This window comes from Anabrus simplex, chromosome 3 (assembly GCF_040414725.1).
Source record: "Anabrus simplex isolate iqAnaSimp1 chromosome 3, ASM4041472v1, whole genome shotgun sequence".
Lineage (NCBI taxonomy): Eukaryota > Metazoa > Arthropoda > Insecta > Orthoptera > Tettigoniidae > Anabrus > Anabrus simplex.
Genome location: NC_090267.1, coordinates 45,600,484 through 45,624,742, shown reverse-complemented (window position 1 = coordinate 45,624,742; position 24,259 = coordinate 45,600,484). Strand labels below are relative to the sequence as shown.

Here is a 24,259-nt window from a genome sequence, read left to right as displayed (position 1 = left end):
TAAAGTCACGGAGCATTGTGTCGGAGCAACTTGCACTGAATTCTGCAGCACATACTGGGTGGTCGGAAACAACGTAAGCAGGGTATATATGATTTAGAGGGTTGGTCATACTGATAAATAATTTGAAAGAAATAATTCGATATCTCGCACCGTTGTCATTTTATCAACTGCTGAAGTTAGCCAATCAGATCGCTTCGCCTGCGAATTCATATGGGCTTCGTGAGGCGGAGTTGATGAATGACTAATGCCTACCGCGCACTAGGCGACCACGACAGTGTATAGTGACACCACGACTAGCAAAATGTTAATGCGTGAATGGGCATCTGAGCAGTGGACGATAGTTGCCGCCTGGCCGCGGCGTTGGTCGCTGACATCAGCAGTGCGGCTCTTTGGACAGAAGCAGAGTCCGACATGTCAGTTCAGTGAGTGGCGGGGTATCGACAGTATGCACGTTATAGAAGAAACTGAAGAACGACCTGCGATTTGGAAAATGTCCTCGGTGACTAAAAGGGGCGACCAAGGGATAATTGTATTAGTACCATGAAACAACTTGTGATTAGTGCCATCACGCAGGAACACCATGGGTCGCTTTTACTTGCCAGTAGTACCACTATGTTAGGTACACAGTAGGTTTGTGATTAGTACCAACAGAGGGTGAATCAGGATAGGTTTTACAGTACCCGTGATTAGTACCACTGTGAGAAACACCACGGGTCTGGTCGTTGTCTGTGATTAGTACCACTATATGAGCGACACTGTGAGTGTGCGTTGCCTGTGATTAGTTCCCACTATGTGAGGAACACCACGGTAATACCGGCGCCCGTGCTTAGTACACCTAGGCGAGGAACACCATGAGTTTGCGTCGCCTATGAGTGGCGTCGTTAATGTGAGAAACACCATAGGTCTGCGTTACCTGTGCGACGTACGTACAATACTTGTGAGTAGTATCATAATGTGCGTAATACCGTGAGTCTACGCTACATTTTGATTAGAACCGCAACATGAAAAATACCACAGTTCTACTTTAGTAGCAATAAGTACCAATGTGAGGGATCGTTGACATGAATATTGGACCCCTTTAGACAACAAGCATCCTCGATTCAGGATAGTGCTTTAGAATCAGTCCCTTGTTCAGTAATACTATTATTTATGATTGTTTCTGGGTCGGATCCACTGACTATTATAAATTCATATACAACCATTCATTCTTCATCATAATATTTGTTATTCTGGTCAGTGGATGATTTTGAACTTATAAACTGTCATTACATTTCGTCTCAATTCGTATCATTAGGGGCCGATGATCTAGATGTTAGGCCCCTTTAAACAACAAGCATCATCATCATCATCATCATCATCATCATCATCATCATCATCATCATCATCATCATCTTTCACTGTTAGAGGTAAAGGCACTAAGTGCAGTGTATTAAGTGCGGTGAATGAGCAAGGAAAGTGTGTATGTGAGGATCTTCAAAAGGCAGAAGTATTCAGTCAGCAGTATGTAGAGATTGTCGGTTACAAGGAAAATGTCCAGAGAGGACGTGACTAATGCTGAAGAAGTATTAAAATTACATATGATAAAAATGATATTTAAAATAAGATATAAAAGTTGAAAATTAGAAAAGCGGCTGGAATTGATACGATTTCTGTGGATATACTAAAGACAATGGGTTGGGATATATTGCCATATCTGAAGTACTTATTTGGTTATAGTTTGGTTGAAGGAGCTATACCAAATGAAAGAAGAGCTGCTATAGTAGCCCCTGTATTTAAAGGAAAGGGTGATAGACATAAAGCTGAAAATTACAGGCCAGTAAGTTTGACATTTGTTGTATGTAAGCTTTGGGAAAGCATTCTTTCTGATTACATTAGATATGTTTGCGAAATAATTAACTGGTTCGATAGAACGCAATTCGGTTTTATGAAAGGTTATTCCACTGAAGCTCAACTTGTAGGATTCCAGCAAGAAATAACAGATATTTTGGTTTCTCGAAGTCAAATGGACTGTATCGCGATTGACCTGTCTAAAACATTTGATAGGGTGGATCATGGAAGACTACTGGCAAAAATGAGAGCAATTGGACTAGAACAAAGAGTGACTGAATGGGTTGCTATATTTCTAGAAAAAAGATCTCAGAGAATTAGAGTAAGGGAAGCTTTATCTGATCCTGTAATAATTAAGAGGGGAATTCCTCAAGGCAGTATTATTGGACCTTTATGTTTTCTTATATATATAAAATGATTTGAGTAAAGGAGTACAATCAGAGGTAAGGCCTTTTTGCGGATGATGTTATTCTCTATAGAGTAATAAATAAGCTTAAATAAGCTACAAGATTGTGAGCAACTGCAAAATGACCTCGATAATGTTGTGCGATGGACAGTAGGCAATGGTATGATGATATCAAAAATAGGGAAGGGTGAGCTTTCTCCCAAGCGACCACTTCGCGCTCCTCGACCAAGAATATTGCCGGCTTTTTATCCAGGCATAGGCGCGTTCCCTTGCGGAAACTGGCAGCAGATCTCTCTTTGCAGTTACTTTTATTGCATGGTCGTGCGGGTGGGGATGTGGGTGGAGCACGGAGGAAGCTAGTACGCCTGTGCGCTAACACCTCTGTCTCGCGGCGACTTGGTGAGGTATGCACTGTGTGGCACGACCGACTTGATGCGTCGCTCTAGCTAGCTCCTTACCGGCCTTGACAGTCGTGTAATCGGACTACCTACACAGCTCGACAAGTGGCACTGTTGGCCTAACTATTTGCGGTAGAAATGCATACTTTTGTATGGAAAATATATATAGACTTTGATTGCCGAATTATCGTAATTCAGAGTTATGGAGAATTGAACTTGCGTCAATACTGTTAAAATGATTAATCCTAAATGTTACTTTCGTTGATATTTGCCAAAATAATGTCGTGAAATGAAACTGCGGAGAGATGGAGTAGTCCAGATGACGTTCTGATTATTGACTCAGTTTGCCGATTTATCTTAATTTAGGGAATAAAGGAGTATGTTACATTGACTAACACCGTTAAAATGATTAATGCTGAAGGATATTTTCACTGATATGTGACAAAAAAACGTCGAGAAATTAAACTGCGTAGAGATGGATTAGTCCAACTGACATTCCTAAACTGTGACGAATAATTCTTCTTTTGCTAGTTGCTTTACGTCGCACCGACACAGACAGGTCTTATGACGACGATGGGACAGGGAAGGGCTAGGAGTGGGAAGGAAGCGGCCATGGCCTTAATTAAGGTACAGCCCCAGCATTTGTCTGGTGTGAAAATGGGAAACCACGGAAAACCAGTGGTGTTCCAACCCGCTATCTCCCGAATACTGGATACTGGCCGCATTTAAGCGACTGCAGCTATCGAGCTCGATGTGAGGAATAATAGTAATCGCTTTTATTATCATGACATTTATATACATAGCAGAACTTACCATAATACTGCACCCGCCCCCTACCTAACTGGCACCGGCATGAAATCTACAGGGTCGCACACGGGTCAAAAGTATGAAATAAATAGGCGCTGTACTAAAGTAAGCTTAGAGGCGTACAGGGGAGGAGAAGCGGGGCATATAACTAAAAATGAGAACACATTCGAATTAAAATATTTAACTCACAAACCGGTTTATTGAACCTTAATGATGATGGGAAATGACGCACTAAATAACACTAATGAATTACATTAAAATTTGCAAATGTTTGTTGTAGTTTGTTTGACGAATATCTGTCCGTTATACGTGATAGAAACGAGTACGTTTATCGCGAAGCGATGTATCGTGACGTATAGTGAATGGTAATTTTATCATAACACTGAGGCTATATTATCGCTAACACATAAAACTAACATGCGTCCGACAACACGTCCGAGCAATCCCTATCCTAATAAAGACTTACATTTCCCAACGAAGTGACGTAAAAATAAAATACACACATATGATACAACACCCGGGTTCGAAACCGACCCTCGCTATCCTGGACATCGCCCAGCTGATGGACAGAACCACCACTGACCTTATGTACAACCACACATGACAAAAAACCCACATAAATGGTACATGATATGCAAGTAAAATACATAAAAGGCACTTGATCTTTCTTCTGACACTGTAGGCCTCCATTGCCTACGTTGAGCATCGAACTGACAACCTCTTGCGATGAAGGCAGGGTCCTGTAATCCCTATCTAATTATACTCGTACAATTAACAACGATTCATTGGCAAACATCACCATTATCGGCCGGGTCGCTTGTTAATTATTACACTGCTCTGCCGTGTTAGGTAAATCACATTATTTTTGCCGTTGAAAGAAACCAACTTCTCTTTAACAGCCAAGTCCCTCCTTCCTCCGCTTACGGGACATTCAAACAAAAAAAAAAAAAGAAACACACTGGGCCAAGGCCAGACGGCGGTTGACCACCCTAAGGGTCCACACCCACATACCAGCGTAACATTTCCTTTCAAAAGGAAACAGTAACATATCATTCGGGGGTACATCTCCAATAAGCTCCGGTCTTAGAAGACTCGCGCAAATCACTTTGAATTAAACACATATCTACCCAACAGTATCATGTCATTTTTACAACGCGACTCCCGTATCATAATGGTAATCTTTGCCCGATTGTTGTTATTATTATTATTATTATTATTATTGCCGTCCTACATAGCTTACCCGCTACCTTACTTATACATGGTCATCGTGCGGAATCTATGCAGCAATTACAACACAATTAAGCACTCGCGCGCCAATTAACATCTGATTACTGACTGCTAATTAATCGATGGTCGGCACATGGCTACTTTATCGTCACAAGGCAATACATTCATTAATTAATTAATATTCACACGAATCGATATTTGACACACGTATTATGATCACTTCCTGGTAAATTTAATCACATAATCAATTTAATCTTATCACTCCCTATCTAAGTATTTCAAAGGGTGGAGTTTTTCTTGTGGTTGTCAGTTCGGCCGCTGAGTCTCGTAGCTCCGTGCCTTACGTACTGTAGTACTTACCGTTTTACATACCATACACTTATCAAATTAATGAATACTCTAATAACTACTCTCACTGCACTCCCATAAACTAATTATTCCTGGTCTTCTGACGCAAATAAACAAACAGAATCTCCCAAGAAAGAAATAATCGAATGAATCTCTATCCCATGCAAAGCTAGAGTATTATATCCCAAAATTATTTACACTCAATTACTCAGACCTGTTGTCGGTTTCCTAAACTAAGAATTAATAACTACGCGCCCATTCCGGCGCTCTATTTCAACAGGACTACATCTTTAATCTCTTATAGCGTCAGTTTACAATAAATATTCCCATCCCTTCCATGCATGCCAGATATTAGAACTTTGTACTCATCTCTATCACATGATGATGACACCTTCGTCAACTCGGGCGGTCCATCCTGAGCTTACTCCTCCTCCATGGGCACCACGGTGATCACTTCATTTTCCATTCCGTCTTGGAGTTGAAGATCCATTGTTCGATGCTGGTGGAGCCCTTAGCAGATAATCCTGTACACACACAACGTCACTGTTTAATTCACACTTCGGTTAACAGCGTTCACTGTGAACGTCCGGTCACGATCTCGTAAGCTATTCTATCTCTCGGTTTTCCTATTCAGTCTGCTGCTACGTCAAATTATTATACTATCGTTATGATAATAATATTACTTTACATATCACGGTTTTCTAAAAAGTTAACACAGCCGTCACAGAGATCAAAACTATACACTGTTTATGCGAACTGTATTATTTCACTTAAAATAGGAGTTAACTTCACTTGAACAAAGAACTAACGGGGCTTAACCGAGCATAGCTTCGCCGTCGATAAGCCACTAACCCCGACTGACGCTTGTCCCTTACTGCAGTAGTTTTTACAAGGGAGCAATACCCCTTCCACTAATTTGCGTAGCGCCTATTTCCGGCGTACTCGAGGTAAAATAGTACGGGTAATCGGTGACCAGTATCTAGTTGGTGCGATTGAGACATAACCACTCAATTATCCTTCGGTGAATCTCTTTAAATTAATTAAAATCTGTTCTGCTTCCCCACCATGCGTGGTGAACTCCCTTTCTCGAGGAGGTGTCGTGAGAATAAACAGATGGAACAGTACCTTTCCACGCAGAAACCACACAGTATTCTTTCTTCTTCTGAAAGTTATCACGGAAGAGGACATTAAACACTCTAAATAAATGTCCCAGTGACATTTATCCCTTTTAAATCGGGAGATGACCCCCTAATTCGAGTTTCTTTTTTTTTCTAGATCGTAGGTAATTAAGTTGGCCAGTCCGGGTCCAAGATGGCTCCTATATTTCGTTTCGAAAAAGTTAGTTTCCCCTCATTCTGTGAGTCTTGAGGAGGGATGTCTTCTCTCGAGTGATGTCACAGGGAATCCCCATTCATAACCCCTCCCGGGTCTAAGTTAGCTTGGCTTCATCTGCGGGGCCCCCGCTACACAAAGGATAATACTGCGCAATAAGTCGCAGACAAAGAAATCTCGTAGAATAATTTTAAAAGACACAATTTATCTATCTCAATGGTATGAATATTAATTAGTTTCGGTATGACCTCTATTAATGATATGAATATTAATCATTTTAAGCATTCTTTCCCTTAATAGCATTGCGTGCGTAATTACGGAGATCGATATCAACCAAAGGTCCTTGGATCATGCCCCTGTCGGGTTCAATACATTTGCCTTCTGATGTTAATCTTGAGATTAATAGTCAATGTTTTTGCTATTTGCTTTACGTCGCACCGACACAGATATGTCTCATGGCGCCGATGGGACAGGAAAGGCCTAGGAATTGGAAGGAAGCGGCCGTGGCCAGAATTAAGGTACAGCCCAGGCATTTTCCTGTGTGAAAATGGGAAACCACGGAACCCATCTTCAGGGCTGCCGACAGTTGGGCTCGAACCCACTATCTCCCGATTACTGGATACTGGCCACACTTAAGCGACTGCAGCTATCGAGCTCGGTCAATGTTCAATTAGAATTTTAAAATTCTTCGGGTGCTGCTCTCAGGAAGAGGGCTGGACGAAACATAAAAGTCTTACTTTTCCTATACTCGTTGATGATTAACATAAATATTTTGATTCAAACATGTTTAAATTTTAATTTCAATATATATAGTTTCAGATTACATTTCATTCATACCTTGCACTAGAAATGTAAATATCGAGCGATTTGGCCATGCGGTTAGGGGCATGCAACTGTGAGCTTGAATCCGGGAGATGTGGTTTCGAACCCCTTTGTCGGCAGTCCCCTGAGGATGGTTTTCCTTGTTTTCCATTTTCACACCAGGCTGTACCTTAATTAAGGTCACGGCCGATTCCTTCCCACTACTAGCCCTTTCCAATCCCACCTTCGCCATAAGACCTATCCGTGTCGGTGCGACGTAAAACAAACAACAAGAAAAAGAAGAATAAAAAAATCAGTGAGAGAAAAGTAGTTTGAGTAAACACATTGTAAACTGTTTATTGCACAGGTAACACATCATATGTTGGCCTTACCGTCATAACAGTAGGTAGGTAGGGCTGTTCTGCTCGAAGGCAGGTCCGAACCTCCACAGAGGTGTTCTTGCGTCGGACTTTACGTGCGGTAGGGTGGCCAGTTCCTTTCCGCTCCTCCATTCTCTTACCCCCACCAACAGCGCGTGGCAACCCATCCAACTCCTGACCGCGCCCAATGTTGCTTAACTTCGGAGATCACACGGGATCCGGTGTTTCAACATGGCTACGGCCGTTGGCAAGATAACAGTAAAGGTTCCTATTTATCAGTGTTTAAATGAAAGTTCAAATTATCTTGGATAAAAATGTGTCGTGTTGCTGTCATGTGGCAAATATGATTCCGCCTAAAGGCATATTCAATCACAGAAAATTTAGGGGTAAAAATACCCGATTAGCGTGATCACCTGCCACCGGCGGAGGCCCGGGTTCGCTTCCTGGCTCTGCCACAAAATTTCAAAAGTGGTACGAGGGTTGGAACGGGGTTCACTCAGCCTCGGGAGGTCAACTGAGTAGAGGGGGTCGATTCTCACCTCAGCCATCCTCGAAGTGGTTTTCCGTGGTTTTCCACTTCTCCTCCAGTCAAATTCGGGGATGGTATCTAACTGAAGGCCACGGCCACTTCCTTACCATTTCCTCCTCTATTGCTTCCAATCTTCCCATCCCAACTCAAGGTTGCAGTTCAGCGTAGCAGTTGCGGCCCCCTGGGTGAGGTACACGTCATCCTTGCCAGTTGTATCCCCGACTGAAGTTTCACGTTCCATGACTTTAGTTGGTAGAGGTGGGATCTCTCACTGATTCAGAGGGAAAAGCCAACCATGAAGGGGTAAACAGATTAAGAAGGAAAGAAAGAAAGAGACAATTCGAAGACAACCCAGAAATTGATCGACTGAATAAAGTAAGCAGCCATATATAAAGGAAAAACGAACGCTTTTTAAAATCAAATCCATAATTTTCGCAAGACAAAATACGGGCAGTCAGAATAAATCACGCGGCAAATTCTGTGGCGTGGGGAATAGTATCCCAAACGGTTACGAATATGCTCCTGGTCTAGTGTCAGCTCCGTCACCAAGTACTCTGGACAGGTAGCCTAAATGGAAATTGTTGATAGTGTTTGTCGGGATTTCCCAATTAGTGAAGGAAAGACTTAGAGCTGAATGTAAAAACTATCAGACCAACAGAGGGGAGTGCAACAGTGATTGCAGATAAAAATGGCTTAATTAAGTACGGTTCCTCTACGACCGAACCAGTGATAAGTTCGTTTGCGTGGTCAATGATGAAGGTGTACGCGGCACAGATATTGTAAAATCTCCTGCTCTCACGAATAAACTGTTGTGTTTTCTTGTAATCCGACTTTCAAAGAAGTTCTCTAGTCCTGCTGCCTACTTCCTCGTTAAAGGCTTAGAACTCTTTGATCTATCCCTTTTATTTCAGAAATGATTACTGTAATGCCTTTCGGCAAAACAATCCAGACTGTTTGCATTTCTGTTCACCAGCAGATAAAATACTTACAGTGGTTGAATGATAATTTCATCGAGTACGTTAAAGTAATTCGGTTGGAATCAAAACGTGAAAAACTGAAGTGTCTGACTAATGAAACGGCAGATGCTGTCTCGTTAACTGTGAAATCTATAGTGGAATGTGTGCCTTATCTGTTACAAAATCGGTTATTTTATATTCTCACTAGATGATTTTCTGGAGACGCAATAGAAGCTCTATTTAGTTCAGTGAGATTGGGTGGTGGATTTAATGATATGACGAACGCACGCACTGCATTATGTGCTATAAAACGTATCCTGAAAACTGGTCATGAACAAAAGGTCAGCGAAATAGTGATAGAATCTTTCCGCGTCCACTGCTGGTAAATAACATTAAGAAAAGGACTGAAAAGGTACTCCGTTACTCGTGCCGAGAAAATTCTGAAATTTGTGTGTATCATGCAGCGTGGGATGATCCTGATATAACTACTGTAACTGGTAAGATTTTATAAATTTTACGTTTCTATATCTTAAGCCAAGCTCAAATGTGAAATGTTAGTTTCTGTATGTGCATTATCATCTCAATTAGTAACATGTTAAGGATTAGTTTTCATTTTATATTGGTGTTACGGACAAACTCTCATTTAACCAACATGTGCTCCGGGTGCGGTAAGTGCTGCCATCTGCAATGTCGCTGTAAACGCAATTCTCGCGGCACAGAGCAGGCAGTATATAGAGATTGAGACGGCGGTGATTACAGCTTTATGTTGGGCTTCACAAGCGATTGTCAACGTCCCAGTAGTCTGTAAGGTTATTCCCAGGTATTTGAATGAGTTTACTATTTCCACTTTGCCGTCTTCGTATTCTGCGTTGTCGTTTGCTGCGTTTCGTCCGCCTTTCCGAAAGACCATCTGTTGAGTTTTTTTCCAGTTTATTTTCAGGCTGTTTTTTCCTGCCCATTCAGCAAGCGCTGAGAAAGCGTGTTGGAGCTCTTCCTTCTTTGTTGACCCTAGGACCATGTCGTCTGCATATATGTAGATCACTGCATCCTTTGCTCTTTCTCTGATTGCTTTTGTTACGTCCGCGGTGGCAATATTGAATAGTATGGGGCTGAGTGGATCACCTTGCACCACTCCATTAGTTTGGGTGATTTCCTTTGTTTTATGGGTCGCATCTATGGTGATCTGGTTGTATGCCAGAATATTTCTTATTAGAGCTGTAAGGGGGGTATTTCCAGCCATAGTTTGGAGTTTTGACATTAGTATATTCCTGTCTATTATGTCGAAGGCTTTTGTATAGTCAATGAAGACTGCATAAAATTTTCCTTTGTGAAGCCGTTGTGCTTCTTCTATGTCACTGGCAGCCATGAAAGCCATGTACGACATCAACTATCTACAACAGTTATCCTTAAAAACAGCTATGCGCCTATTTGACACAACGATCCTACCAATACTCACCTATGGAATCCACTTGTTATGGGAAAGACTAACAAAGAGAGACCTGGCCACCATAGAAGGAGTTAAGGCAAAATTCCTAAAGACCATAATGGGCATCTCAAAATACACGCGTTCCCGCCTAACATACGAACTAGCACGGGAACCCTTTCTTATTGAAGAACTGAGGATAAAACTACCACTGCCATCCACAATGAATGTAGAAGCACACCTAGCGGACAGGCGGAAGAAGAGAGAAGAAATTCCGCTAGAGTTCTACAGCACAGATGCCATGTTGGATCGAAATTGGACGAACGCCAACCAAAAGCTAAGACATGTGATAATAAAACTAGCAGTACACGGGTACCACCATAAAATATGTAAAAATATGTCTTATCACGTACCAAATGAAAAATGTGAATGTTCACTGTGTGATCAGTTCTGTGACATGTATCACATCACAAGATGTAAAAACAACAACAAATCTCTATGCGATTATAGCAAAGACTAAACGGTCAATGATCTTTGTAATGCACATTCGTGCGCTTTTCTAATAATAATATCAGTGCACTCTCGCGGATTTTTCGTAAGTTACTGCAAACAAATATCTCGCTAGAGGCATAACAGAGCACTCTCACGGTGACTTTCGTGAGTTACTGTAAACAAATTACTATCAGATCCCGCTAGAGACATATCAGTGCGCCCCCACGCGGCTAAGAAAAGGAGGGGTTGCGCTGCCTAGCAGCTAGTTTCTAAAATGGCTAACAGATCGCGCACTAGCAGTTAACAGGTCAGGACACGCATGTTACTTATGGAGCCGCCGTATTGGGACTAAGTCCGGGCGTTCCCCACAGTATTTCTGTGGTGCATATAATGAATTTAGGATTTAAAAATGGATTTAAGAATAAAAAAATGTTAGAATTCTTTTTTGCCTTCCATTACATGTAAATTTGTTTTACCATAACCTGCGAACTGTGAAATACTGCTAAGATATAAATATATTTTTTCATCTAAAGCACTCGGTTTTCAAATATTGTGAGCAAGTGTAATGGCATTAAGAACAGACTATATGACAAAAGTGTCATAATTTTTCAGCCAGCAGGCCCAATTTAGGGTACCTAAACATGAGCAAAGTAATACAATGAACAAAGAAGTGTGGACGGTTAAAATTAAATAATTACATATAAGGCCTAACACAACATTAGGCCTATTATAATAATAAATGTTACCGTGTTTTGGTGGTAGTTATGCATGAAAGAAGGTGCTGGGTGGTGAATAGGTCTCAAGCTACTAAAGTGAAATTAATTTTAAAATTTAACAAGGTTATATTTTCTTTGCAAAATTAGGTAACAACAAATAGAACAGGTACTTAGTAGCCGAAACACGATTGAAAAATACATTTACATAGGTACCCCATTTGGGGCTTCAAAAGTCAGAGACATAATTCTTGAGCAAAGAGCCCAACCTTACAATGAACACCATACAACAAAGGGGCCGAAAACCCCCAAACATGCCAGAAACATTTGCTTCCAGTTACACCCAAAAGCCTCCTTGAGGCAGAGACACAATTTTCAATAAAGGGCAACTTCCCCTTAAAATCCAAGCCTATCATAGGCCACTCCAAACTCCACTTTTAAGCTGTCCTCCAAGGACGTATACACAGGGGTAAAATACCCAACCTACTGAGGTCTGTTAAATAACAAGAAAGTTAATACATGACCTCTAAAATACAATTTGAGAGGAGGCGAATTTGCACTCCTAATACACTTTGCTTAAGACCTACTTGGCACTAGGCCATTAATACAAGGGCTAATCCCATACTACAGAGGTGACTTAATAACAATTTACATTACATTACGGAAGAATTGGTTGAGAAAAATAAGTTCACCTCAAGACGATGTGAGTGGGAGCTCGAGAGGGTTAAGCACTCTCTATCCCGATATGTCGTTTGAAAGATAGAATAGATACCAGTAGTTTTTACATTTTAAAGGAAAGTTACATGGTGGAAGGCCTAGAACCCGCCCCGAGAGTTAAACTGCTGATCTAGCAACGAAAGAAGTTATTAATTGGCCATTACCTTGTGTTGAACGGCTGGAGAAGAAAGAGGCGCTTCCCGCCCCCTGCTGTGTACCTTACGCACTGAAAGATGGAACAGAAGTGGCCCGGAGACCCGAATATCAGCAGTTTATATCCTCTCGCGGAAGGTTCTAGGCGTTAGGGGAAAGGAAACACCCTCCCACAAACTCTTTATTGGGTAGGACCCCGCAACAGATTCAAGTTGGGGGAAGATACAACAGATTGGTCAGAAATTAATAGAAGAAATTCGGGATTGGATACATTCATAACAAGGGGAAGAAAGGGGTAAATATTGCCAACTTAAACAATGACAGAAAGAAATTTAACAAAGAACAAACTCTTGAAATTAAATTTTCTCGAAAAAAATAGTTCTTTGACTCCGCACTAGGTTGCACTATTGTAGAGCTTCAGTAGTGTCCTCTAGAAGAGAAAGTTCACACTTCTTACTTCAAGCGAAACAAAAACACATCAAAAGTGACACAGTTCTAAAACTCCAAAATTTACAGGTAGTGACATCTTCTGAGAAAGTAGAGAATTAATAGCGTAGATAAAGTTCAGACTTCCTCCAGCAGAGGAGTTTCAACTGGCGCACATTTTAAATTAGCGGAGTGGAGGTGTACCGCCCGGTACAGACCTCCCCCCCCTAAAGTTCCTCCCGGGGTGACACATGAAATTGTTTGAAAACAAGGTCCAAGTTTTGATGTAGATATGGAGATTAATTGTCAAAAAAAATTTATAAGATTTTCTTAATTTGGTTTGATTTAGTTTCAAAATTTTGTTGTTGCAGATGAAGAATAGTCTTTATGTTTGTAGAAGTTGAGTTCTGAAGATAAACTTTTAATACTTAAAAGTGATGAAAAATTTTGCATAGTGCACCAAATATTGCAGTTAAATTCCCAAGTGTAGTCATTACTTATAGTAACTGTTCATGTAGTTGATGGTGATGAAGTGGGATGGCCAGACCGGCCGTTGCGGCTTGCGTCCAAAGGAGGCCGCTCGGACCCCTCAAGTACCCTGAGATACCGCTCGCCCGCACTATGAGGGGAGCAGAGGTGTTGAAGCACGCCGCGCTCGCGGTGAACATATACAGGCTGCGGGCAAGTAGCAGGTCGTGCGCCGCACATCAGCCTTGGCCGGGAGGAGAGCTCCGGCTCGCCGTGCACACGTCGTCCTCGCTGGGGCCGAGGGGGCCCGTCCTCGGACCCAGTTGTTGCACGGCGCCGCGCGGCTGCGGGGGCACTGAAACATTAAAGCTAGGCGGCAGAATATTGTTGGACCATCATCATTTTTTTGAGGGCACAGGCTTGGTGAGGAGGTTGAGGGGTCAGCGGCGTGCAGATATCCATGGCATTTACTCAAATCAAGCCACAGTGTGTATTGAAGCAGGAGACGGGAGCGTGGTAATGGCCGAGGCAAGGACAGAATGGCAGTTTAACGGATCGGGGAAGGTTTTACACGAGGCTTACATATAAGACCAAAATATTATAGAAGGGGCAGAAAGCCTTAAAAGTTGAACTCAAAAAAAAATATAACCTTCATATTCCTTTCAAATTATATGAAGCAAGTTGACACAAAATTTACACTGGTTTCACCTGTGACAGGTGAACCCTAAATATCCTCTCGGTGGCTGGATTGCTTACTAACAACGTAACTGGCGTAAGGAAATCGAGAATAACACATGGCCCATGGAATCTGGGGGCAAGCTTGCCCGCGGGAACAAAATGTTTGACCATTACTTGATCACCTACCTTTAAAGGGGTGGGTCTCCGTCCACGATCATACCTTTCCCTAACCTTTTCATGAGATACTTTAAGATTAGCTTTAGCCTTCTTCCAAAGATCTTTAATGTTGTCCGGATCTATTGTCTCGGGCAGAATGTGACTCAGAGACCAGAGGTTAGAGAGCGGCGTGTTAGGAACAAACTTAAACATCAAAGAAGCTGGAGTAAACTTGTGAGATTCATGAACCGCCGAATTCAAAGCAAAAGCTATCCAATGCAGGGACGTGTCCCACCTGGAATGATCTTCATGATGATAGGCAATAAGTGCGGACCTGAGATTACGGTTAACCCGTTCAGCCAGGGATGGTTGAGGGTAATAAGCAGAAGTAGTTACATGAGAGATGGACAAGTCAAAACAGAATTTACGAAAAAGATTAGATGTAAAAGCCTTAGCATTATCAGATACAATATATTGGCACGGACCAAAAGAAGCAAAAATAGAATTTAAGCAAGTAATTGTAGACTGAGCGGTAGCCAGCTTAGTTGGAAATAACCAAGAAAATCTGGTAAAACCATCTACACACACAAGGATGAACTTGTTGGCATTACCCTTTGACTGGGGGAATGGTCCTACGTAATCAATATACAGGCGTTCCATGGGGCGCAACGCTTGCTGAGAAGACAAGAGGCCTACCTTGGTGGACATGGTTGGTTTACTAATCAAACAGGATTTACAAGCCTTTACTAGTTCACGGATTTCACCGTCCATACCTTTCCAGATGAACATTTCACGAATTTTTTCACGAGTTTTAAAGATACCAAGATGCCCTCCTAATGGGGTCTCATGATAATACTTGAAGATCATAGGTACAAGAACCGCTGGAACAACAACTTTCATCAACTTATCATGCCTCGAAGGGCAACATAGAACACCATTCCTCAGAACATAAGGGACAACATGTTCCCCAGAAGAAAGGGTTTCCATTATCGGAGCCAGCGTTGGATCTTCACGTTGGTATTTCTCAATATCCCTAAAAAGCATGGGAGCATCTGTTAAGATGGCATTAACACCAGATAGTATGGACTCGGAAGGTGTTGAACTGTCGACCGGTTCGTGGGTCTCGACGTCGTTATGAAACATACGGCTGAGTCCATCAGCAATATCATTTTCGGTACCTCTGATATGTCTAACATCAAACTGGAAGGCGGAAATACGAATAGCCCAGCGGGCTATACGACCAGTACGACGCGGCCTACCTAAGACCCAGCTTAAGGCTTGATTATCTGTCTCCAGGTCGAATTTGACATGTTCCAGATAGAGACGGAACTTTTCTAAGGCAAATAAGACTGCCAACCCTTCGAGCTCATAGATGGAATACTTGGCTTCTTGAGCCGATAGAGTCCTAGATGCATAGGCGATGGGTCGCCTCCCTAGTTCAGTCTCTTGAAGAAGGACTGCAGCTACAGCTGACGATGACGCGTCCGTTTGGACGATGAATTTCTTTGAGAAATCAGGCATAGCAAGGACAGGGGCATTACAGAGAGCTAATTTCAGATCTTCAAAAGCGGCTTGTTGAGAAGGTCCCCACTCGAATTTGATGCCTTTCCTACGAAGAAGGTTTAAGGGCGCCGCTCTATTAGCAAAGTTAGGAATGAACTTTCTGAAGAAATTCACCATACCAATGAACCTGGCGATACCTTTAATGTCCTTGGGAGGTTTAAAATCACGGATGGTCTGTGTTCTAGAATGATCCACTGCTACACCATCGGGTGACACAATATGCCCTAGGAATGACATAGAGGGCTTAGCAAAGGCAACCTTGGACAACTTAACAGTTAACCCAGCCTTACGAAGGCGATCGAGAACTTCTCGCAGATGATCTAGATGTTCTTCAAAAGTCTCTGAAAATACGACGACATCATCTAAATAGTGATATAAGTACTCGAATTTGATGTCGGAGAAGACCCTATCTAGTAGCCTAGTGAGCACAGCTGCTCCCGTAGGGAGCCCGAAAGGCACGCGGTTGTATTCATATAAATTCCAGTCCGTGGCAAACGCTGTAAGGTGTTTAGACTCTTCGGCAAGGGGAATTTGATTATAGGCCTGATTTAAGTCCAAGATGGTGAAGAACTTGGCCTTACGAAACCATGAAAAACAAGAATGAAGGTCAGGAAGGGGCACAGATTGCAACACCACCTTCCTATTGAGAGCCCTGTAATCAATGACAGGCCTGAAGCCTCCTTGGGGTTTCGGGACTAGAAAAATAGGCGATGAATACGCCGACTTAGAGGGCCTAATAATACCATCCTTCAACATCTGATCGATAATTTCTTTCAGAGCCTTCATTTTAGGTGGAGATAGCCTATAAGGTGGAAAACGGACAGGAATCGAATCCGTGACCTCAATTTTGTATTCAATAAGGTCAGTAACACCAAGAGTATCAGAGAACACCTCGGGAAACGACTGACACAGTTTGCGAATACTATCAGCCTGCTCCTCAGGTAGATGTCTAAGGTCTAACAACATCTCATCCTGGGTAGGCGAAATAGAAGAACATGACACAGAATTACACTTTAATAGTGGTATTTTACAACTAGAAGCAAATTTGAATGTGCACGACCTAGACTGGAGATCGAGCACAAGACCAGTGTGAGAAATAAAGTCAGCTCCCAATATAATGGGGCAAGACAATTGCTTGGCCACAAACAATTTAATTTTCCATGTAAACTTAAAAATACGAATCTTGACCAGAAAGGAACCTAAAATTTCTAATGGAGATGAATTAGCCGAAACGCATTGAACAGGAGAAGAGACATAGTCAGGAAGTTTACAAACCGATTTCAATTTAGAATACCATTCAGCCGAAATAATCGAACAAACACTGCCTGAATCTAAGAGGGCTGTTATAGGCTCGTTATTTAACTCAATCTTAAGAAAAGGAACAGGTGCGGGGGTATCCGCCGCAATCCTAAGACATTCTTTAGGGCATTCAAAAGATGAATTTGAAGGCTGATCGTTCTCTGAATTTACAACCTGTTTACTAGGGGCTGAGTCTCGGGAAGATGGATTAGTCGACTCTGCCGAAGCCACTAGTCACTTTTTATTATTGGCATAGGTGGAATTTGCACCAGAAGTTGAGCAGGAGGGGGTGCTATTTGAGTTGGGACAATTCTTGGCAATATGTGAGAAAGCCCCACATTTAAAACAGCCTTGTGATGACCCGGCTCCATTCCTTGTCCCACTTGACTTGATCAGCGGACACTTGTTGCGCAGATGGTCAGGCGACCCGCAAGCATAACATTTACGGGGATTGACTGGTCGGCGAGGTGGAGGCCGAGTGTTACTAAAGGAAGGCGGGGGTTCTTTCGCGACACGCAAAGAATCGGCGTATCTAACTCCTTCCGCTGAGACGGCCAATGCTTCAAGTTCAGAGAAGGTTTGCGGGCACGCCGCGAAACACAAATATGACCTATAGGGAGGTGAAATTCCCTCTACAATAGCCTGTACAATCTGATCTTCAGGAAAATGAAGGGCAAACACCCTAGTATAAAACTTAATGTCCTGTATGAAATCAGCCAAGTTTTCATCCAAGCGCTGTACACGATAATAGTACTTCTGAATAAGGGAGGACCTGGCCCTAGCCGGGATGAAGTTAGCTAGCAAATGGGCATGGAAATCCTCAATAGATGATTGCTCGGCAATGGCTCTAACTATTTTGTCTGAGAGAATACCTATAGCATACGGATAGATAATTTGTAAAATTTGACATGGAGACAGAGAAAACACAAGGGCATGATCCTGAAATTCAACTAGAAATCTTAAAAATGAAATTACATCACTGGTGGTATTAACGGAAAACTTAGAAATACCTCTGAGCAACATTGCCAATGGATGAGGCAAGCTGCTAAACCCGGGTGACATAGTAGGTAAAGGCTTCAATGGCAAAGAAGTTAATTCAGAACGGATGTTACTCAATGATGCGCGACGTTCAGATTCGTTGTCCAATGGGGCAGGGATAGTTTGAGCAGCAACGGTTACCCTATTAACTTCTCCCTTGGGAGGCGCTTCCTCACTACCAGTATTCACTATGGTGGGTTGATCAGATTTGGGAGGAACTTCCCCAGTTAACAATTGAGTGACCTTACTAGATAATTCGGAAATATTTTCCAGGAGCGTACTAGCTTCCTTCCTCTGAACGTCATTCAGTTTTAGAGACAACAGATCGTTAACCCTATTCGAAAAATGATATAGCCTACCTTGCACACGCTTAATTTGATTCGGAGACGGATCATTTTCATCAAAAAAACTAACTACAGAAGCTAGCCCAGTAACATTCTCCGTGATCGTGGAAAGAGAATCGTCAATTTCTTTCTCTCCCAAATTGGGGATGGAAATGGGCAAATCAAGGGACTCTCTAAGCTTGTTAGTGTCTACTGCAACCGTGCCTCCAGATTGCACATTTCTGATATTTAATTCATAGATCAACTCCTCTTTGCGCAAATAATTAAGATGGAGAACATCGCGAGGGCCGGGCATGGTGACAGAACAATTTAGAAAAACTCAAAAAATTCCAGCAGCTGAGAAAATGGTTAGAGTTCGGATCAAAACAATGTCTAGCCGTCAAAAGGGGCTAAATTGAGACCCATTCAACCACGCTCTGCTACCACTTGTTACCGTGTTTTGGTGGTAGTTATGCATGAAAGAAGGTGCTGGGTGGTGAATAGGTCTCAAGCTACTAAAGTGAAATTAATTTTAAAATTTAACAAGGTTATATTTTCTTTGCAAAATTAGGTAACAACAAATAGAACAAGTACTTAGTAGCCGAAACACGATTGAAAAATACATTTACATAGGTACCCCATTTGGGGCTTCAAACGTCAGAGACATAATTCTTGAGCAAAGAGCCCAACCTTACAATGAACACCATACAACAAAGGGGCCGAAAACCCCCAAACATGCCAGAAACATTTGCTTCCAATTACACCCAAAAGCCTCCTTGAGGCAGAGACACAATTTTCAATAAAGGGCAACTTCCCCTTAAAATCCAAGCCTATCATAGGCCACTCCAAACTCCACTTTTAAGCTGTCCTCCAAGGACGTATACACAGGGGTAAAATACCCAACCTACTGAGGTCTGTTAAATAACAAGAAAGTTAATACATGACCTCTAAAATACAATTTGAGAGGAGGCGAATTTGCACTCCTAATACACTTTGCTTAAGACCTACTTGGCACTAGGCCATTAATACAAGGGCTAATCCCATACTACAGAGGTGACTTAATAACAATTTACATTACATTACGGAAGAATTGGTTGAGAAAAATAAGTTCACCTCAAGACGATGTGAGTGGGAGCTCGAGAGGGTTAAGCACTCTCTATCCCGATATGTCGTTTGAAAGATAGAATAGATACCAGTAGTTTTTACATTTTAAAGGAAAGTTACATGGTGGAAGGCCTAGAACCCGCCCCGAGAGTTAAACTGCTGATCTAGCAACGAAAGAAGTTATTAATTGGCCATTACCTTGTGTTGAACGGCTGGAGAAGAAAGAGGCGCTTCCCGCCCCCTGCTGTGTACCTTACGCACTGAAAGATGGAACAGAAGTGGCCCGGAGACCCGAAAATCAGCAGTTTATATCCTCTCGCGGAAGGTTATAGGCGTTAGGGGAAAGAAAACACCCTCCCACAAACTCTTTATTGGGTAGGACCCCGCAACAGATTCGAGTTGGGGGAAGATACAACAGATTGGTCAGAAATTAATAGAAGAAATTCGGGATTGGATACATTCATAACAAGGGGAAGAAAGGGGTAAATATTGCCAACTTAAACAATGACAGAAAGAAATTTAACAAAGAACAAACTCTTGAAATTAAATTTTCTCGAAAAAAATAGTTCTTTGACTCCGCACTAGGTTGCACTATTGTAGATCTTCAGTAGTGTCCTCTAGAAGAGAAAGTTCACACTTCTTACTTCAAGCGAAACAAAAACACATCAAAAGTGACACAGTTCTAAAACTCCAAAATTTACAGGTAGTGACATCTTCTGAGAAAGTAGAGAATTAATAGCGTAGATAAAGTTCAGACTTCCTCCAGCAGAGGAGTTTCAACTGGCGCACATTTTAAATTAGCGGAGTGGAGGTGTACCGCCCGGTACAATAAATATTAACCGTAAATTAGTAAACTACGAACGTAGGGTGACGGTTAATGTAATAAACTACCATTCTCGGAGCCCGGGTTCGATTCCCGGTACTGCCGGAAATTTAAGAATGGTATGTGGTCAAAATGGTTCATGCAGACATCCATTGCGAGTGTGCCTGAAAAAAAAAGAGCCGTACCGCCTGGGGATCACTATACAAGTTTAATGTTTTCACGTAATTGTATTTTAATACAATTCGCTTTACGTTGCACCGACACAGATAGGTCTTATGGCGACGACGGGAGAGGAAAGAACGAGGAGTGGGAAGGAAGTGGCAGTGGCCTTAATTAAGGTTCATCACCAGCTTTTGCCTGCTGTGAAAATGGGAAACCACGGAAAACCATCTTCAGGGCTGCCGACAGTCTGGTTAGAACTCACTATCTCCCAAATGCAAACTGATAACTACGTGACCCAAGACCCGCAGCCGCTTTCTCGGTGATATTCATTTTATATAATAATAATAATAATAATAATAATAATAATAATAATAATAATAATAATAATAATAATAATAATAATAATAATAATAATAATAATTGTATCTCTAAGCCGCACATTTAAATCTTGTGCCAATTAAAACCTCCTCTACAGGAGAAACACCGAACTTGGAACTAGACCTACTTAAACTTTTCCTCAGAAGATGTCACTACCGTAATTTTGTGATTATGAAGTTGCCAGTACTGTGTGAATTTCAACTTGTTTTGTTTTCCATTGATCAAGAAGTGTGGACATCCGTTCATAGATGCCACTACAAAAACTATGATCATGCACCGTGGTTCGAAGTGAAAGAACTTTTTTGAAGAAATTTTGTATTCATAAGTTTTTTCTTTACTAAATTTTGTTCATTCATCTTTGGGTTGGCAATATTTATCTCTTCTTTCCGCCAGTTTTGAATTCAGCCAATCCCTAATTTCTGTAATTAATTTTCAGCCTATCACAGGTTTCTTCTCCGATTTGGTGTGTAACTTTAAAGTAACCAATAAAATTGAGAGGGTGTGGCTTAATTATTCACAAAAGGTCTCGAACTTTCCCCAAGAGTTTATAAACTGCAGATTTTCACGTCTCTTGGTCACTTGATCAACATCTAACTAAGTGTATGTATATGAAGCTGGTGGTGGGAGGTGCCTCTTTCATCAAGCAGCAGGTCTTCAGCAAGGTAATGGCCGTTTAACATATCTTTTTCTTCCTAGCTCAGCAGTTTAACCCGCGGGAAAGGTCCGAAACTTTTACCATGTAACCTACTTTCCTAAAAATGTAATTTTCTATCGGCTGATGTAAAACTTCATAAAATTTGAAACCGTAAATCAGGGATAGAAAGTGATTTACCCTCTCGAGCTCCCCTTCATTTTGGTTTGAGGTGACTACGTTTTGGTAAATGATTTTCTTCTCTTCCTTAATGTTTTAAATTTCTTTCTTATACGGGTCACCTCCATAGTTTGGGAATAGCCACTGTTTCTTCGGCCTAGTGCCTTTTTGGTTTTATGAATGCGTGTTTAGGAGTGCAAATACACGCCCCTATTCTATTTGGTGTTACGGCCCATTTACATAACCATTATTCGTGTTCCATGAAGGCCCAGTAGGTTGGGTACAAGATACCCCTGTTTCATTTTTGCAAGTTGTGCCTTGATGGCAGTTAACTATAAGGTTTTTATATTGCCTTGGATAGGCTAGAAAAACTGAGAGCGTGTCAGCTCTTTTCAAGTGTTGTAATAGTGCCTCTGGGAGACCTGAATTTGTCATTGTTGGAGCTAATGCTCCATGTATTGGGGATTTTCTGCCCTTGCGTTAAAATTTGTGCTTTGGTAAAATTGAGCTAGGAGCTCGAAATTGTAAAACTTGGGGCTTGTAGCCCAAGAGTGTTAAAATCACTAAAATTGGGATCTTTCTTGTCTTACTTGTCACTGTACCTGATATATTGATGTGTTCACCTAGTGAAAGATTGTTAAGTTTGAAGTTCTAAAAAGAGAAAAAGGTATAACCTTTGTTACAGTTTTAAATTAACTTTGATTTTGTAATTAGACCCATTCACCCCGGCACCTTCTTTCACCTCTGCGTTCCACAGATACCCCGGAATAATGGTAATAATAATAATAATAATAATAATAATAATAATAATAATAATAATAATAATAATAATAATAATAATAATAATAATAATAATAATTGAATAAGTTATGCAAATTTTACCTTATTATTTCTTTCTTGACTCGTTTGCCGTTCGGAGTTGGTTTTCACTTGGACTCAACGAGGGATCCCACCTCTACCGCCTCAAGGGCAGTGTCCTCGATCGTGAGAGTTTGGGTTGGGGATGAAACTGAGAATGAGATCCAGTACCTCGCCCAGGGGACCTCACCTGCTATGCCGAACAGGGGCCTTGTCGGGGGATGATAATTTTGGAAGGGGTAGATTAGGAAGAGGAAGGAAGTGGCCGTGGTCTTAAGTTAGGTACCAACCAGGCATTTTCCTGGAGAAGGGAGAAACCACTGAAAACCACTTCGAGGATTCTCTGAGGCGGCAATCGAACACCCTTCTACTCAGCTGACCACCCAAGGCTGAGTGGACCCCGTTCCAGTCTTCGTACCACTTTTCAAACTTCGTGGCAGAGCAGGGAATCTAACCGTGGCCTCCGGGGATGGCAGCTAATAACACTAACCACTAAACAGCAAAAGCAAATATAATTAATCCTGGTGATTATTTTTATCTAGCAAAGGTCACACAGCTGCGAATGTTCTGCGGGCTGCTACTTATCAGGTCGGCAGTTTTCAACCCATTTTGTCCTCCTGTTCTTATCTTTCGGGAATAAATGACCCGGTCCCTTTACATGAACGATTTCTACATTTTTTAAATCTTTTTGCTATTTTGCTTTACGTCGCACCGACACAGATAGGTCTTATGGCGACGATGGGATAGGAAAGGCCTAGGAGTTGGAAGGAAGCGGCCGTGGCCTTAATTAAGGTACAGCCCCAGCATTTGCCTGGTGTGAAAATGGGAAACCACGGAAAACCATCTTCAGGGCTGCCGACAGTGGGGCTCGAACCCACGATCTCCCGGATGCGAGCACACAGCAGCGCGCCTTTACGCGCACGGCCAACTCGCCCGGTTTTCTACAATTTGGGGCGACACAATATACCATGGCAATTTAATCTCACTGCACTGTATAACGCACAGCGGAGGCCTTTGGTCCCAATATGGCCGCTGCCGAAAAGAATTCTGGGTGCATGACCAGACCCGTCAACTGTCTTGGTTCACTGTTTTCCGCTTGTTAGCGCATGCGTACAGTATGACCGACACGCGCTTTTGGGTGTGTTTTAATCACATGCATTCCCTGATGAGCCAGAATAGTTAATCAAACGAGAATAAAAGTATCTATCACAGGCAGGTATCGAACCCTGAAATCTCTGAAGTGAAGGCTTCAACGCTGACTAAGGGTAAGTAGCCTCCGTTTCGTAAGAGATCTGGGAATCATCTGGCCTCCGCCTAGCCTAGTGAAGAAAGCGCAATAATAATAATAATAATAATAATAATAATAATAATAATAATAATAATAATAATAATAATAATAATAATAATAATAATAATAATAAGAAGAAGAAGAAGAAGAAGAATAAGAATAATATCGCATCCGGGAGATAGTGGGTTCGAATCCCACTGTCGGCAGCCTTGATATGGTTTTCCGTGGTTTCCCATTTTCACACCAGGCAAATGCTGGGGCTGTACCTTAATTAAGGCCACGGCCGCTTCCTTCCCATTCCTAGACCATTCCTGTCCCATCGTCGCCATAAGACCTACCTGTGTCGGTGCGACGTAAATAGCAATAATAATAATA

The 24,259-nt window shown here is 41.9% G+C and overlaps 1 protein-coding gene across 1 annotated transcript in view; it reads left to right on the top strand.

The window, feature by feature from the left end:
• The window catches only part of LOC136866643 (nose resistant to fluoxetine protein 6), a 323,272-nt gene that overhangs the window by 164,154 nt on the left and 134,859 nt on the right, over positions 1–24,259 (top strand). The gene's annotated exons all lie outside the window — the stretch shown is intronic.